The sequence below is a fragment of the Trachemys scripta genome, chromosome 3 (assembly GCF_013100865.1).
Source record: "Trachemys scripta elegans isolate TJP31775 chromosome 3, CAS_Tse_1.0, whole genome shotgun sequence".
Taxonomy (NCBI): Eukaryota; Metazoa; Chordata; order Testudines; family Emydidae; genus Trachemys; species Trachemys scripta.
In genome coordinates, this window is record NC_048300.1 from 90,423,006 (window position 1) to 90,441,775 (window position 18,770).

At 46.5% G+C, this 18,770-nt stretch overlaps 1 protein-coding gene across 3 annotated transcripts in view; it reads right to left on the reverse strand.

Moving 5' to 3' along the window:
* TIAM2 (TIAM Rac1 associated GEF 2) overlaps window positions 1–9,770 on the reverse strand; it is a 227,462-nt gene extending 217,692 nt beyond the window's left edge. For all 3 annotated transcript variants that reach the window (XM_034765344.1, XM_034765342.1, XM_034765345.1), the window contains exon 1: window positions 9,423–9,770. The gene's annotated coding sequence lies outside the window, so the exon portion shown is untranslated. The remainder of the gene's footprint in view (window positions 1–9,422) is intronic.
* Between the last annotated feature and the right edge of the window lie 9,000 nt (window positions 9,771–18,770).

Here is an 18,770-nt window from a genome sequence, read left to right on the forward strand (position 1 = left end):
AGGGGCATAGCTCCCAGCGCTGGTGCACTGTCTACATCGGTGCTTTACAGCGCTGAAACTTGCTGTACTCAGAGGGGTGTTTTTTCACATCCCTGAGCGAGAAAGTTGCAGTGCTGTAAAGTGCCAGTGTAGACAAGCCCTACGTAGTGACTAGTTTATTGACTTTTTAGAATTCTTACATTTTAATAGTTTACGGTATTGTTAATACCAGATAAAGAAATGTGTTTGTTTACAAAATACGGGATGAAGTCCTGAGTCCATTGAGGTCAAGGACAAAAGTTCCATGCATTTCAAAGAGGCCGAGTTTTTAAGTTGACAATACTCCTCTAAATGCATATTTGCCTTTACTTTTTGAACTGAACAAGGTATTCTACTTTTTAAGTTCACACCTCAAATCTTTGACAAAGAATTTTCCTTGAGGCAAAAACAAAACAAACAAACAAAAAACGCATGAATGGAGACTGGGTACTATTAACATGTATGCACCTGCCTCTCTCTCTCCTCAGAATAGGAAGCATTAATTAAAACAGGTAATGATAAATACCACAAAGCTAGGGTCTACTCCAGAAGTGGGCAAACTACGGCCTGCGGGTGACATCCGGCCCGCGGGACCCTCCTGCCCAGCCCCTGAACTCCAGACCCGGGAGGCTAGCCCCCGGCCCCTCCCCTGCTCTTCCCCTCTCCCACAGCCTCAGTTCACTGCACCACTGGCGCAATGCTCTGGGCGGTGGGGCTGCAAGCTCATGCCGGGCAGTGCAGCTCCAGAACCGTGGCCTGACCCAGTGCTCTGTGCTGTGCGGTGATGTGGCTGGCTCCAGCCGGGCGGCACAGCTGCCTGTCCTGGTGCTCTGGGCGGCGTGGCTATAGCACCGCCAGCCACCGTGCTCCAGGCAGCAGGGGAGGGGGGCTTGGATAGAGGGCAGGGGAGTTCAGGATGGTGGTCAGGGAGCGGGGGTGTGGATGGGGTCGGGGCGGTCAGAGGGTGCTGAACAGGGGGGTGAATGGGGGCAGGGGTCCCAGGGGCAGTCAGGGGACAGGGAGAAGGGGTGGTTGGATGGGGCAGGGGTCCCGGGGAGGGCAGTCAGGAATGAGAGGAGGAGTTGGATGGGGCGACTGGGGGCAGTCGAGGGGGGCACGCCTGGCAGTCAGGGGACAGGGGGGGGGGGGGGGGGAGGGGGTCAGATGGGGGCAGGGCCGGACCACGCCTGGCTGTTTGGGGAGGCACAGCCTCCCCTAACTTAAAATAAAAAAGATTAATGGAGATGTCCTATCTCCTAGAACTGGAAGGACCTTGAAAGGTCATCGAGTCCAGCCCCCTGCCTCCACTAGCAGGACCAAGTACTGATTTTGCTCCAGATCCCTACATGGCCCCCTCAAGGATTAAACTCACAACCCTGGGTTTAGCAGGCCAATACTCAAACCACTGAGCCCTCCATACAATTTTGTAAACCCGATGTGGCCCTCAGGCCAAAAAGTTTGCCATACCCTGGTCTACTCAGACATAGTAAGTTCCGGTCTTGAAGGGCAAAGGGCAAATTAGTGCAATCAAGTTAACATGATTAAAAAAAAATCCATTAAGATTCAGGCTAACACATCTAAAGCTGTGTTAGCTTGTCGTGTTGTAGCCAGTGGTTTTCAAACTTCCAGTCGCAACCCAGTATTGGGTCATGGAATGCAAGGCACTGGGTCCCCCTGCTCAGCACCCAGGGACCCTGGTAGCCGGCCAGTAAAAACTAGTAGTCCCTACTTGTTCTGATACTGCGCTGTGCCCCGGAAGTAGTCAGCAGCAGGTCCGGCTCCTAAGCAGAGTGGTCATGGGACTCCGCGCGCTGCCCCCACCCCAAGCACTGGTGCTACACTCCCATTGGCCGGTTCCCAGCCAATAGGAGCTGGAGGGGGGCAGTGCCTGCGAGCAAGAACTGCGCAGAACCGCTTGCGTACCTCTGCTTAGGAGCCGGACCTGCTGGCCACTTCTGGGGCACAGTGCGGTCTGCAGTGCCAGGACAGGTGGGAGGCCTGCCTCTACACCCCAGCTGCACCGCTGAATGGGAGCCGCAGGAGATAAGCCCATACCCCAGCCCTGAGCCTCCCGCCCCCAAAACCCAGAGCCCCTTCCTGCACCTCAAACCTCTCATCCCCAGCCCCAACCCAGAGCCTGCACCCAAAGCCCTGACCCCCTCCTGCACCTCAATCCTATTCCCAGCCCAGAGCCCCCTCCCCCACCCTTAACACCTCATTCCCAGCCCCACCCCGCAGCCCTCACCCCCAGGGGCGGCTCTATGTTATTTGCTGCCCCAAGCACGGCAGTCAGGCAGCCTTCAGCGGCATGCCTGGGGGTGATCCGCTGGTCACGCGGCTTTGGCGGCATATCTGCGGGTGAGCTGCTGGTCCCACGCCTTCGGCGTGCCCGCCACCAAATTGCTGCCGAAGCCGCGGGACCGGCAGAGCTCCCGCAGACATGCCGCCGAAGGCGGCCTGACTGCTGCCCTCACAGTGACCGGCTTGCTGCCCCAGGCACGCGCTTGCTGCGCTGGTGCTGGAGCCGCCCCTGCTCACCCCAACCCCCTGCTCCAGGCCTGAGCCCCCTACCACACTCCAAACCCCTCATCCCCAGCTCTGTTGGGACGCAGGTATCAACAATTTTCTTCAACTGGGTCACCAGAAAAAAGTTTTAAAACCACCGTTGTAGCCTGTACTCCACCCAGGCTACAATATAGCCAGCTGACATGGTTTTATGGTGTTATCCTGAATCTTACTGGTGTTTTTTGTTGTTGTTCTTTCCTCAGTCATGTTAAGTTAATTTGATTGCGCTAACCTGATTTGGGGGGGTGCGGGGGAGAGGGAACACACCCTTTTTGCTTGCCAAAGCTCCATGAAAGCTTGTACCTTTCACCAACAGAAGTTGGTCCAATAAAAGATATTACCTCATATACCTTATCTCTATCATATCCTGGGACCAAGACAGCTACAGCACTATAAACAACTTAACATACTGTTTATTAAAGCAAATTTATTCATTATTTCTTCTGCTAAATAACGTGTACAGGAGGTCATTAGATAATCCACAGTTATCAAATCAAGCCACAATAACATAAGAGCATAAGAAGAACATAAGAATGGCCCTACTGAGTCAGACAAACGTCCATCTAGCCCAGTATCCTGTCTTCCAACAGTGGACAGTGACAGGTGCCCCAGAGGGAATGAACAGAACAGATAATCATAAAGTGATCCATCCCCTGTCGCTCATTCCCAGCTTCTGGCAAACAGAGGCTAGGGACACCATCCCTGCCCATCCTGGCTAATAGCCATTGATGGACCTATCCTCCATGAATTTATCCAGTTCTTTTTTGAACCCTGTTATGGTCTTGGCCTTCACAAAATCCTCTGGCAAGGAGTTCCACAGGTTGACTGTGCATTGTGTGAAGAAACACTGCCTTTTATTGTTTTAAACCTGCTGCCTATTAATTTCATTTGGCGACCCCCTAGACAGTGAAATACAGGTAAAAAGATCTCATGGAACAAAGAGCAGAATCAGCCTTACATTTTATGGGGGCCTGTTCAAATAAAAGTTCCCCCAACTTAGTCATCTGCAACACCACAAGAATCCCCCAGCCATGTACTGAGTGTGATTTTCCTCGGGTTCTTATGTTCCTTCTCAAGCTGTGGCAGAGCATTCCATTCCCTAGCACTGTGCCAGTGGGCCAGATTTGCATGCAGAACAAAAAACTTCTACTTGGGCTTTGCTCTCTGGTCTAGGATTTGGCTCAAAATTAGGATACAGATCATAAATGTACATTGATCTAAATAAAAATGGTAATGGGGATAAAGAAAGGAAGAGCATTTAATACAAAGCAACTAGCATTTCCTTTTCTTAAGTCACTTATTTCTTAGGGGAAATTGTGAGGCTACTAAGTCCTCCAAATTGAAGGCTTTTTCTGCAAACTGTATATACCACAATGTATTTATTACCCATATACCACTGAATCATTCTAATTACTTGTATTGCTCTTTGAAAATCAATAATGACAGAAGGAGTTGGGAAGGTGGAAGGAGAGGTAGAAAGCAGAATAAAGAAATGAAAACCTAAGGTGACAGAAGGGGAAACAATGCTCAATAAAGTTATCTTAAGGTTTAAGGTAGTCTTCTTCACTGAAGAAGCATCTTTAAACCCAGATACCTTTCAGTGAATGCAAATATGGGCTCTAGTGCACCACAGCCTAAAATAAATCAGGAGAGAGAACAAAGAAAGAAAAAGTAAACACTCATTTGAATCAGTGCTAATAATAAACCTATTTTCAGCTGTCCTATCTCAAGCAGTAACATTGCTAATGAAGGCCTCACAAACCATTTTCTAAGGGGGAGCAAGCATACCGCTTCTGTAGTACACAGTGTGATACATAAACTGTTGGGAGGGGGAAGGGAGCTAGAAAATATACACAATCCTCCAGAAGCGTCCTTTAGTCTTTGAATCAGAAACAAGCTTCCTAATAATTTCTTTAGCTATTGTATTATATAATCTCATTGCTACTATTTGTCTGAGCTTCTCCAATATTTAACTGTTTGTTGTTGTTATAAAAACCCATAAACAGCTAAATATGGGTTATATAAACAAGTTGACACAATAGGGCAGAGGTGGGCAAACTTTTTGGCCCAAGGGCCACATCTGGGTATGGAAATCGTATGGCGGGCCATGAATGCTCACAAAATTGGGGGTTGGGGTGCAGGAGGATGTGTGGGCTCCAGCTGGGGATGCAGACTCTGGGGTGGGGCTGGGGATGAGGGGTTGGGGGTTCAGGAGGATGCTCCGGGCTAGGACCAAGGGATTCAGAGGGGGGTAGGGGGATCAGGGTTGGGGCAGGGGATTGGGGAACAGGAGGGGGTCAGAGGGGCAGGCACTGGGTGGCACTTACCTCAAGCAGCTCCCAGAAACAGCAGCATGTCCCCCCTCCGGCTCCTATGTGGAAGCACAGCCAGGCAGCTCTGCGCGCTGCCCTGTGCGCAGGCACCACTGCTGCAGCTCCCACTGGCTAGGGTTCCCGGCCAATGGGAGTTGCGGAGGTGGTGCTTGGGGTGGGGGCTGTGTGCAGAGCCCCTTGGCTGCCCCTACGTGTAGGAGCCAGACTGGGGACGTGCCACTGCTTCCAGGAGCCATGCAGAGTGGGGCAAGACCCCAACGCTGCTCCCTGGCTGGGGTGCCGAAGCGGGGCAAGCCCCAGACCTCGGTTCCCGGCAGGAGCTCGAGGGCCAGATTAAAATGTCTGGAGGGCTGCATGTGGCCCCTGCGCTGTAGTTTGCCTACCTCTGCAATAGGGCGTAATGGCTCCTCATTGTATTATAAATTTAAATGGCACACTCATGGAATTGAAGTGCTAAGCAACATGAATAAGGAAGGTAGGCATATTTGGTAGTAAGTATTGTTCATCCAGTAGTCCATAAAGACACCAAATGCAGATCTATTAAAATGGGTATTTTTCCTTTCATGGTTTTTAAGAAAGTCATTGTTACAAACTTTCTTGTAAATATTTATTTTAAATTAAAACAGCACAAATTACTATGTGTAAAATTTTCAAAAACTTCTTAGTGACTAAAGGAGCCTAATGACTTTCAATGAGACTTTGGCTGAAGTCAATGGAGCTATCAATTTACCCCCAAGCAAACAAACAATCTGGCTATCCTCTTTATAAAGTAAGGCCCCAATCCAACAAACATTTAAGCACATGCTCAACTTTAGCACTTGAGTAGTCCCTATTTACTTCTCCAATGATGGTCAATTACAGGATCTGGGCTCCTTTATAACTATAATAATAAACAGAATATACAAGGTTGCCAAACTATAAGGAAGTGGTCAGGACTTCTACACTAATTGGATACCTTTTGTGAACTTTTCAACACAGTACAGTCATTGCAGCCATGCATACGCTCCTGACCTCTCTTGTCCCTGTGTTAAAGGTCAACACCTTGGACTTACAGTAACATTCACACACCATCCTTTACTGGATATACTAGTAGTAATGTACTGAAAAAAAACCCAAGACACTTCTTGTAATAAACCTGCAGTCTATTATCCACACAGTGCAATCCCCAACTGTCTGAAGGACATTTTTTCACATATATTACAGTAAAACCCAGAAGTCCCAATCAGATTGGGTTCCCATTGTGTGAGGTGCTGTAAAAAAAAAAAAAAAAAATGTACAAAGATGAAGGTCACTGCTCCCAAGACTCTGCAATTTATTCTTTGTGGTTCTTCTACAAATACATTCAGAGACTTAAGGTTGCTGTTTTCATTATTTTTGTAAAAACTAAACTCAGAATAAAAATAAATACAATTGTGGAGAAAAAATATAATTTCATTTCTATTTAATTTATGAAAACAATGTACTGCTGAGTAGATTATATGATTTATATATATATGGTTTAACCTCCAGCTGGCTATAGGCCCAAAACCCCTCCACCTGAGGCATATATGACCAGGTGGGAGGAACATGAGACTGACCTATAACAGCCCTGAAGCTTTCCCCCCCCAAGCAGCAGCTACAGAGATAGCTCCTGCAGTGTGCAGGGAGGTCAGTCAGTCCCCATGAGGCTCACAGAAAACAATTGTGATTCAGAAAGGCACAACACTTTTTTTGCAAAATATGTTGTGTTTTTACTTTTACTTTTATTTTTTAATTAAAACACAACTTACTCCGTTTGTTGTTCCCCTAAATATTTTTTCTCCAGAGAGATTTATTTTTTCTTTTCAGGGTGTATTTTGTTGTGGATGGTGGTGGGTTTGTTTGGGGGTTTTTTTACATTGCTTTTTATGATTGATCAGCCTAGTCAGGTGGTGGAATTTTTTCAGGATTAAGGAATTCTGAAATTTTAAAAAGGTTTTTTTAATTCAAAAATGAAAAAAGCAAAAAATGTATAAAACTAAACTGATCATTAAAAACAAAAAAAAACAAAAAAGACACAGAATTACAAAGCTGTTGACACTATTGAAATTTCCATAAAAAGGGTTTTATTAATAACAGTACTATTACCATAGCACATAATTATGCACAAGGTCCCTATTCTGCTAAGCACAGTTTTCAACTTTTTTACCAGCTTAAGGAATGAGAAACACACAGCATTTTGTTCTGTGGAGCAGCATCCATTACTGCTGCATGCTATGGTGTTGAGCTCAGTACCATGTTTATCCCATGTGATAATTATTAGTCGTAGTTAGTACTATGGTAGCATATTGAGATCTCAAACAGAATCAGGACCTCAGTGTGTTAGGCATTATGCAAATACACAGTAAGGAACAGCCCCTGCCCTGAAGAGCAACAGCCCCTGCCCTGAAGAGGTTAAGATCTAATACACCCTTCATAAAAATACTGCATATTCAGTCACTTAAACTATGTGGTTTACTGGTATCCAAAGCCCCACTTCTACAAACTCTTATGCATGTTTTTAACTTTACCATCATGAGACGTCCCATTGACCTCAGTGAGACTACTCACAGTAGCCAAGTTAAACATGCGCAGGCATATTTGCAAGATCAAGGCCCAAATCTATAAGGCTCATTTGCTAAAAACAAACAAACAAACAAAAAAAAAACCCTGTATTAATGAAGGTAGAGTTGGGGAGGTAACAGTCAGCGAAACTCTGCTACAAAATATGGGTTCCTTCCTACATTCCTTGCACACCCAAAATTCTCATTATAGACGCATCCTACTGAAATCATAGTTTTATTCAGAAAATTGACTAAAGAGTGTTGCCATAAAAATTAACTTCCAGAAGAAGGGGGAAAGGCCTAACTTGGTTTCAGTGGACATTTGGGTGTGCAAGGAATGCAGCATGGGGCACACACAAAGCCAGATTACACCCTTGGATTCACATGCACACATCCCTTTGAAACTGATAGGAGCATATCTGAGCACCGAATTCTGCTTCACAATGTTTAAATTCATAGAAAAATACTGTCTTTGGACATTTTCCTTGCCAATTTCGAAATGATTCTAGTAGATCTATTTGGCTTTTTTATTGTCATGGCAAAATGGTTTTTATTTCCTTTTTAGCTAATTTTCTTTTCATTTTATAGGAGGAAGAGCTTACATGCATCGCTAACTAAAACTGTAATGTTATACATTTTTGACTTTTATAAAGCCTTGTTCTGCAAATGTTTGTCATAGAAGATGGCCAGTACCTGTGACAAGGTTCTCTTTTTCAAGTACAGTTTTATGAAACAAACAAGTATATGACTTGTTTAAAGCCATTTCAAAGAGAATTAAAAGAAGCAGGTGCCCCCTGTTTTAATAAGGTCACCATTTGTAACAATCAGGGGATGGAACAAGGTCCATAATAGGGGAGATTGGTGGCTGCAGCCACATCTTAGATGTGAATAGTAGTAGCCTTATCACAGCACTCAGATGCCTTAATCATTACAAGTGTCACCATCAGGCAGCAAGTCCCTGGGGGCTATTGGAACTAAGCTCAGGAATAGCTCCAGCTGGACAGGGTTTAGTGCAGGGCTGCACAGCTTTTCCAAATAAAGCCCCAGTGCCATTAAGAAGTTGCACAAAGGCAAACAGCAAGCTTTAGCCAATTTGCTGAATTCGGACACCGAACACCAAAGTCCTCCAGTATTTATTTTTTGCTTTGCTTTCAAGCCCATGCATTTCGGAAGAGCAAAACTCCAACTTTATTGGTCCGACTCTGCAGTAGAAACAAAAGTCACTCTTGTGACTGCTCGGGTTTTCCAAAATTTACTTCCTAGAGCAATAACACGTGTCCACCTTTACACTTCAAAGCCCTGATCCCTTCCTAGTCCGTTGTGTTTAGATTAATCGGCCTTTTCCTCAGTTGTTTAGTTTGTCCCTCTCAGAAATTCGCGAGCGCTTTTTGTTAAAAACAGCTGGAGCCCCTCAGCGGCCAGTGCCCCTTCCACACACACGGCAGCTCCCAAACATTGCAGCCAGCGAAAGGTTCCCCTCGGACTAATGGAAACTAATGGCTCTGCCACGAGCGCCGATTTGCATCACTTAAGCAGCCCGGGTTTGCCGGGGGAGTTCAGGAGCAACTCACCATTGCCCCAGCGCGTGCCCCACGAAGGGCGAGAAGTTTGCAAACATTTTCCTCCAGTTCCCGGGCTGGGTTCTGGTCTCGTCTTGGACCAGTTAAGGGCGGGGGCAGGGGGAGGCTGTCGCTGGGGTGCAAAGAAAGAACAGGGGCCCCGGGAGGCTGCCACTCTTTAGAGAGCAGCGGGGGCAGATGCCGTCTGCAGGCGCCGGGCAGCCAGAGCCCGCAGCCGCTGGAGCGGAGACAGGGACACCCCCTTGAAAAGCGGTGCCCAAGGCAGGAGCCAGCCAGGCATCCACGCGGCGCCCGGAGCGCCCGATGCGGGAATGCCCAGCTGCGGAGAGAAGGAGCCGCGCCGGTGCCCGCTCTCGGCCCCTTACCTCGCCGTGACTGGAGGCAGCGCCGCACCCCAGGCTGCTCGCGGGGACTTTATCCCTCCCCGCGCCTGCTGCCGTCCGGAGCCAGCCCAGGCGGGGCTGCCTCGGCCTCGCTGCGGCGCCCGGTAGGTGGTTCCCCGCGGCGGGGGCGAGGAAGTTGCTGCCTTGACTCCGGTCTGAAGCCGGGGACGCTGCGGGCAGCCCCCTGGCTCGGGCGGCGGTTTTTCCTCCTGCCTCCGTCAGCAACAGCCCGCCCCGCCGGCCGGCCAGCCCGGGAGACGGAGCCGTGCGGGAGCGCAGAGCTCCGGGCTGTTTAACTCCTTGGCGGCGGCTGCTTCTCGCCTTCCCCCAGGCTGAAGCTGCTCTCAGCCAAGGACGCCTCCGCTGGCAACCGGGGGGAGGAGCGAGGGTTCTGATGTGGGAACAGGAGTCCCGCCGGCTCGCGCTTGGTGCGTCTACACTGCACTGAAAGACAGCAGCGGGGCCACAGGTGGCCTGGCCGGGATGGCTCCTTGAGCTGAGTTGGCTTGTGGGGCTGGAAAATTGCAGTGTTAGCCTTCGGGCTCTGCTAGAGCCTGGGTCAGACCCCGCGAGAGGGTGGGCTCCAGCTGGGCTCAGCCCAGCCCCCTGTCTGCATTGCAATTTTATAGCCCTGCCAGCCCAACTCAACTGATCTAGGCTCTGAGACTCTTGCTGGGGGTATTTTATCACAGTGTGACCACAGGGTTCCAACTCAGGCTCCCCTTCCGTCTGCTCACAAATCACACTAACCAAGAGCTCTGACCCAGAACCCCACGGGGGTGGAGGGTCTGAGCCTGAATCAAGCTGGACCACGGGTTCAAGCCCTACTGCTTTGCAGTGTAGACACAGCCCAATTAGACTGGGAGTCCCAATGCTCTGGGAGTCTGCCAAAAGCAACCCACAGTTCCACAGACTAACTTTCTTTGTCCTCTGAACAGTCAAGTTTGGTGAACAGTCCCAGCAAACAGCCACATTTGGGGAGGGCGCTAAGAAGTCTGGAATGTGGGTGGCTGGACTTGGGCCTGTGTAATGCAGTGTAAACATTAGCGCCCTGGTTGGTACCAAGGGTTCAAAAATTCATAACCTAGGGTTACAAATAAGTGTTGATGCTCAAGGCCTAGGTTAACAAACCCAGGGTCTGCTAACTTAAGTTCTCCTAACCCGATCAGAGGGGTCAGTCCTGCAAACTCTTATGCACATCAATAATTCTACACATGTGATTAAAGTTACTGACTTGGAATAAGTATTTGCAAGATCTGGGCCATATTTTCTGTAACATCCTTCATACAAACTAAAAAGAAATTTTAAAAATGGTGTTACCCTCACATTGTGTACATTATTCACCTAAGGTCATAGGCCCGGATCTTGCATTGAGCGGTGTGAGCAGTTGTCTGTGTCCAAATGAAGCCCCTTTGAAATCAGTAGGATTCCACAACATCTCTAGAAGTCCCCATAAATAGAACTCAGTGCATGGTCAGGGTCGTACTGTGATCACTCCCAGTTCCCTTGCTGTTATCCTGCGACCCAGTGGGTTATGTCATACCATCAAGTTTCAAGCAAAAATCCCCATAGACATCAATTGGGGGTTCTTCATAAAGATCAATGTGGCATGATATGGGCTAGTGCTTTTGATCTCCTCCTGATGTTTTTGGTCTTAATATAGAGTCCAATCTTGTAAATATACAGGTAACTTTACTCCCAAGAGCAATCCCATTGACTTTGATGGTTCTACTCACATGAGTAAAGTTACTCATTGTATATGTGTTTGCAGGTTTGGGTTATAAGACTCCAATCCTGTAACTGCACTGATGCACCCCTTCACCCACATCAATCCCCATAGAGTTCAGTATTACTCCATATAGACACAGCCAGCCAACTGCAGGATTGGGGTCTTGGATTGCAAACTATTCAGGGCAGGGTTTCCTTCTTTATTTGTTTAAAAGGTACCATGCTGAAAAGTGCCATTTGTATTTGAATAATATTTCAAACTACTTTATAAATTGACTGTAAATAATATACAATAGTTACATAGTTGTATAATTAATAATAGCAAGATGGGAAAATAAAGTGACATAAGTAAAGGAGAAGACCCTGTAGTATGACTTAACTGAGCATTGTCCATAGAACAATGTAGATACCCGATGTCATTAATGATGCTGATGTACAAAAAAAGGCAGCAAATGAATGTACTCCACCAAAGCCACTGGAGAAGAATCAAGTTTTACCAAATGGGAGAGAACAAAGTTAGTAAGCAAATAGATGACATTTTTACTGCATTTAAGATAATCAGTGAATAGAAAAATATCAGATTATCTACTATGAGAAGGAAATAATTTACTTTGTTGGATAGGTTAGAGTCAAAAGTTCCACCTGTCTAACACATATGGTGGTCTTTCTAGAACCTGGGGAAGAAGACATCATAGTTACATGTAGTTAGTAAACTATCTTTTGCTTTTAGTTATGATATACACTTTACCACATGAGCCAATTCTTTTCTTTGGACTCCATTTGGTCTTTTTATTTTATAGACCTTTAAAAAAGGATATTGTTCAGTGTGTTTGCAGCCCCACCCTAGAATTTGGAAAAGAGCCACAGAAGCCAGTAAAGGCAAACAGAGACCAGTCAAAGACTGCTATCCCCAAGTGTGGAATAGTCATGAGCCAAGCCCTGAAAAATCCTAAGATTGGCTTTACAATAATGAACTTTTTAAAAAATCAGAGTTCTGTTTATTTAACTTCTGACTATTGTATCTTTAGGTTACACTTGAGTTATATTTTCAAGCTTTACTCCACACTCATGGAGGCTGGAAACTTACTTTAACAAAATTAAAGCTGAAGCTTGCACATATTCATATGACTCCAGGAGCTGCTGATGTAGGAAATGGACAAAATCTCACAAGACAAAAAAGTTGGCAAAACAGCGATTGTAATTGAAATCACTAACATGCCACTCGGTCTCTGAACCTTCATTTTGATGTGGAAAATTGATAGGCCGATTTATACTGCATTCTAGGGAGAAAAATCTTTTGAGTTGTGGAGCTGCCTACCAGGAAGACACAAAAATGAGAAGTTTCAAAAACGTTCAGCTGCTTTCTCTAATATTCAATTCTAATATTTCTATAAAATGCTACATATGATAATTTTACATTTATGTCTAAGTTATAGGCCTTGTTAACAAGATGGAATAATCTCCCTTGGAAAATCATATTTTATTCTATTTTGAATCCTTTGGGAGCAGTTCTGAAGTCCTTATCCACAACTTACTCAAGCAAAACACCTCTTGAAGCCAATGGGAGTTTTATCAGGATCAAACAGAGAGATTGGCCAAAATGAAAATGTGGATAAAAACACCCCTAACCATTGGGGGAGTTTTTGATCTGTTTTGCTTCTCAAAATTTGTTTCTCAAGTAAGATTAAGAAAGGATTTGAGGATTCCTTTCCCTTTATATGGTTGTGTCCTGCTTTACTGTATTTTAATTAAACCCATCTGTGTCTGTTGCTTGTGCTTATTGGATTTTCAAGATATATAATAAAATGCTACTATTCTAAGGCCTAGTCTACACTTACCGGCTGGTCCGGAGGCACGCCATCGATGTTCTGGGATCGATTTATCGCGTCTGGTTAAGACGCGATAAATCGATCCCGGATCGATCCCGGAAGTGCTCACAATCGACGCCGGTACTCCAGCTCGCCGAGAGGAGTACGCGGCGTCGACGGGGGGAGACTTCCGGCCGCGTCTGGACCGCGGTAAGTCCGGACTAAGGTACTTCGAATTCAGCTACGTTATTAACGTAGCTGAATTTGCGTACCTTAGTCCGAAGTCCGGACTAAGTGTAGACCAGCCCTGAGAAGCATTGTTTCTTCCTCACCCATATCCCTCATCTTCTTGAATTGCCCTGCTGGGTAACTTCTTTGTTAGCTGTTCATACAATCTTACCAGGGCCGGTGCAAGGATATTTTGCACCCTAGGTGAAACTTCCACCTTGCGCTCCCCCTCCGATGTCCAGCCCCCACTTTCCTACGGCCAAGTTCCCCCCAGGGCCCAGATGTTCACAAAGTGCAGGGACCACGGGGGGGGGGATGCAAAGAGGGGGGTCATATGGGGCTCTTCCAAGGGGGTGAAGGTGGCAGAGTGGGGGGTGCATGGGATTGTTGCAGGGGGTGGAGGTGGCCAAGAGGTGGAGGGCTCTCAGCGGCGGTACAGGCAGCCAGCCCCCGCCCGTGCCTGAGCCTGCTGCCGCTGCCACTAAGAGCCCTAGGGATGGCGGGGAGCCCGACTCGGCCCGTGGTACGGGGAAGAAGGCACAGCTGCTAGCGCTAGACCCTCCCCTTCCCCACTCTGCCGCCGGCTGATCCCCCGGGGGGACTGGCCACGCCACGGGCAGTCCCTCTGGAGCTGGGAGGTGGGGAGCAGTAGCAGCCTTGTGCTCCGCTGTTTAAAAAAAAATGTTTGGGGCACCGCTTTTTGGCGCCCCCAACCACTTGGTGCCCTAGGCGGCCGCCTAGTCCACCTAGTGATTGCACTGGCCCTGAATCTTACCCACATAAATTCTCTTCTCCCTGGTTTGCTGTGGAACAGTTACTCTAACTGATTGCCTGGGGATTTCTACTCTGTGGCTGCTTCCTCTGCTAGTCTCTCTTTTTTTTCAGAGGGAGAATCCCTTATCTGTCCCTTCCTGACCTCCTTGCATGTCTGACTTCTTACAGGCTGCTTTACTCTTAATTTCTGACCTTCAGCAGCTGTTTATTGTCCCATCCCATGCTGATTCTGCATTTATGGCTGGTGTTCTTTTTGGTCTATATGAGTATGTCTACACTGCAATTAAACACCTGCAGCTGGGCTCTGTCAACTGACTTGGGCTTGCAGGGCACAGGCTGTGGGGCTCTAATATTGCTGTGTAGACATTCAGGCTTGGACTGGAGCCTGAGCTCTGGGACCCCACAAAGGGGAAGAGTCCTACAGCCTGGGCTCCTGTCCAAGCCTTTTGTGGGGTCCCAGAGCTCAGGCTCCAGTCCAAGCCCAAATGTGTACACTTCAATTTTACAGCCCCGCAGCCTAAGCCCCGCAAGCCTGAGTCAGTTGACCCCAGCCAGCTGCGGGTGTTTAATTGCAATGTAGACATACCCTTGTCTCTGTTTCAGCGGCACCTGGACCCTGAAAATATGCAACTCTGGTGTCTGTATTAGAAAACAAAAGAACAGAGTTCAAACTGTTTTCTTTTTATTAGACTTACCCGCAGTCATAATACAGGAATTGATCCTGTGGCACTGTAGTCAATAGGAGTTTGCCATTTACTTCAACGGGGACTGGTTCAGGCCCAGTGACCTTTACAGGTGTTTTTCACTCCATTAGACCACTCATTATTGCTGCCATGTAGTTACTGTTTGTTTTTGTTTTGTTTGTTTGAAATCACTGGTCAGTATAGGCTCATCAACACGTTTTCTTTGTACTAAAAAAATATTTTTATTTATTGTTCACAACTGTTCATGGTTTCAGATGGACCAATCTCTACCTGCTGAACCTTGTTTTAGGTGTGAACTTGTGCAAGACCCGTTAGTATTAGTGTACAAAAAACTTGAGAACTGATGCTGCACTGCATTTTGAGACACTTCTGGCCACTGGAGAAACAGAAACATAGTTCTTTAGTCTTCTGTGCTATAGGGAGAAGTCAGGATTCTGGGGCTTATCTTGAAGTTCTTACTTAGGCATGATTTCCACTGACTTCAGTGGGTGTTTCAAGTCAGGAGAACTGAGCCTGGGATTCACTTTATTTCTCCTGCGCTTTCCTTCAACACAGCATTCAAATTTACAAACAATTTTTGGAAACACTTTTTTCCTTTCTTTCCCCAGTCTCCTGGTACTATCAGTGGAAAATTATGTAAGCAACTGAAATGATCTTATGGCCAATGTATGTAAAACTTTTTTCTCAATTTTTGTATGTACATATTTAATGAGGCATGGGCTCCTAGAATCTTGGTCTATTATAAAGATTGAACACTGTTTTTCACTAAAGGTAAATAACAGTGTGTGAAAATGACTGTCTCCCTCCAATCCCCTCTACACACACTTTAAGAATAATGTGGGGGACTTACCCAAAATAGAGTTTTGTGCTTCAGTGCACCCTCTGCTGGCTCTACTGCAGCTGTTAGCTAACAAAAGTTGTACTGGTTTTACTGATGATTTTGGTGCTTTAACAGAACAAGCCATTCAAAAATCTGTTAGGAATTCTTGGGGGAAGATGGAGAAGATAAGTGGGAAAGATAAAAATAAGATTTGCCAGAAAAGAAAGACTAAATTAGGAGGAAAAGAGATTTTGTTTCAATCTTCCAGAAGAGTCTGACAAACAATGGAGAGTAGAAAATTATATATGTATAATGTTTATAATAGTTTGTGTAGCGTGGTGGTCACCCGCTACGAGCCTGAAAGGGTTAAAGCCAGCCCTGGGAACGGGCTGGGGCTGCGAGCTAAAGGCTGGGGAAACAGTCTCAGCTGGGGCCACGCCCTAATCAGGCCACGCTTGGCCCTATAAAAGGGCTGTGAGGCAGCTGCTGAGAGAGTCTCTCTCTAGCTGGGGAAAGAGATGGGCCTGGCTGTTTGGGAGCTTAGCAGGATACCTAGAGTAGAGTAGAGTAGAGTAGGCATTCAGAAGAAAGGCAAAGAATATCCAACTCCTAGAGAATCCACGAGTTCCGTGCAGAAACAGCTATGGCAAGAAAACCACATAAGACATTGATTGATACATGTGGTGAACTGAGGTACATTGATTGATATCATTATGGTTGATATGTCAGATAAGCTGTAACAGGTTAAGATGGACAAAGTCATTGATTAAGACTCAAGTATGGAACCCCATGTGTTCTTCATAGGTTACTAAAATGGAGGCTACTTACTATTTAGTTAGTCCAAGTTCAGCTTAACTCAAAATGTTATTTATGTTTATAAACAGAAGTTATTTCACTTCAAAGAGGTATGATGTCAGGGAATAGTTCTATAGCTTTAAGGTATTATTGCTTTAAAAACAACAGTCAGATAGAATGGAAATAGGAAACCTGGAGGCTGAAGATAGAAATCTCAATAAAGATTCAGACTGCGTAAACCCTTCTTGTTCATGCACTTAAGCCTGGTGTCAGACAAGTGGGCCTTTCCTCCCTACATGACATTATCTTCTCCTGGAGGAATTCTGCACAATGCAGAATTTGTGCAGAATTAATGTTCTGTGCAGAATTTCATTTTCTCTGCAGAATTGGTGCTGTAGAGCTGCTGGCCACCATGAGGGGTTGCTGGACCCAGCAGAGCCTGACTCTCCAGCTCGCAAATACAGGACACTGCCAGGGGGAGCAATAGGGGGAGCTGGAGGGTTCCAGGCAGCTGCAGTTCCCAGCACATCTTGAAGGGAGGAGGTGACATACAGGAAACTCCATACAAGCCCGGGACCCAGCATCATGCTGTTAGTCTCTCTGGATTCCTGGACTCTGGGGGGTGGGGGGGGGTAGCAGGTGTGGGTATCTGGCCTGGGAGGGTGTCGCATGGCTGGCTTTGATGGGGAGGGGGCGTGGGTGTCTGAGACTGGAGGGGCAGAGTTTTCCCCCAACATGTGCCCAGTTGGCATGTGGGCATCTCAGTCTGGGTGTGTCACAACAAAAGCATAACAGAGAAACAGGAACTGGGTTGTTGTAGGGGTTTCTTTAACTTTCTACTCCTGGGGGAATATTTTTATTATCTGTATTGTTAAAGACATTTGCTGACAAGTATTTTGAAATAAATTACCTAAAGAATTGAAACTGGTGTGATTATATTGTGTAGTTTTGTCAAATAAAATATGCAGAATTTTGAAATATTGTGCACAGAATTTTTATTTTTTTGGCACAGAATTCACCCAGGAGTAATTATCCCCAATGTATGTTTCCATATTACGAGGTATTCCAGCATACCATTAAAGTTCGAAGCAGTGTCTTGTGTAAAGGGTAAGCTTCTCTCACAGTTACAATATTTTGCTCTCTAAAGTAACTAATTTCAGCTGAACTTTTATCCAAAATGTCTGTCTGTCATTTTAGTGAGGATTCTTCCTTCCCACTCCCGTCATATTGGCACATGTATGTTCTAGCTTGCCACTAAATTTGTTTTTCAGATTCTTAGGATATTACATTATTCAAACAATACACCAAAAACATTTTTATTTTCTTTGATTTAACAACCACACCAGTCAGGGCTGTCAGAAGAAGCACACACTGAAGCATGCCTGGAGCCTTTAAAGATCCTTATGTAAAGAAAGTACTTAGCTGGGTTTCCCTCCCTCAGGCGCAATAGAAGCCTGTCACACTTGTCAGTTCCTCCTTTCTTCAACCCTCTTTAACGTCTACAAGCCCACTCATGGAAAACCTCTCTTCACTAAAGGCTCAAGCAAGCAAGCAGCTTATTCAATGGAAGGCCAAAATCATATCCCAGAACCCTTTCCTAAAGTTAAATTGCTCTCAAAGGCTCTGGTCCAAAGCCCATCAAAATCAATGAAGCTTTCTGTTAATTTTGATAAACTTTGGATCAGGCCCAAAGAGCATTATGGAAGTATGGTGACCACCCATCCTGAATGATGCAGGACAGTCTTGAAACACAGAGTTCAAGTCCCACTCCCAGATAAATGGTTCTGGGACAGCATTTGTCCCAGATTCCCTTCAGTGCTGCTCCATGCCTGCCTGAGGCTTACGGTTGGTACCATCCTCTTCCCGGTGGGGGATGGCAGCTGAGGTGGGTCTTAACAGCCTCGCCATGAGGCCCCATGCCCCGCTCCTCATCTTCCCCCTGAGGCCCCAGCCAGGCTGGAAGCTGGAGTTGGGCCAGGGTAAGAGCTGCCCAGGGAGTCCAGGCTGCACCGGACCCTCTACGTGCCCTGGGCCCAGGTGCATTCACATTGCAAAACAATGGAGTTTGGACCTCATCCAGGGGACTTGGGTTCAAATCCACCACCACCCTTGCAGGCTCATGACCCAAATCAGACAGAATTGGGTGTAGGTGGAAGGGAGGTTTCAACTCAAGTCTGAGCCCAGGCTTACGTTGCAGTGTAAACTCATCCTTACTGCTCTAAAACAGACTCTCCAGAGTTTAGACGAAAATTCTATTTTTAACTTCTCCATTGCAGATGATTGACAGCCGGATCAATAGTATCGCTCTCTTCCCCCTGAGGTCCTCATCACCACAGAATCTGAGTGTCTACACTCTTTGATTCCCAAGGCAAGATGGGGTGATGTGGACAAAGCTGTGTATGAGTGCTGGTGCTGATAGACTTGCTTCCAGTCCTTGGTACAAGACCAGAATCTGCCTCTTATAGTTAACAAA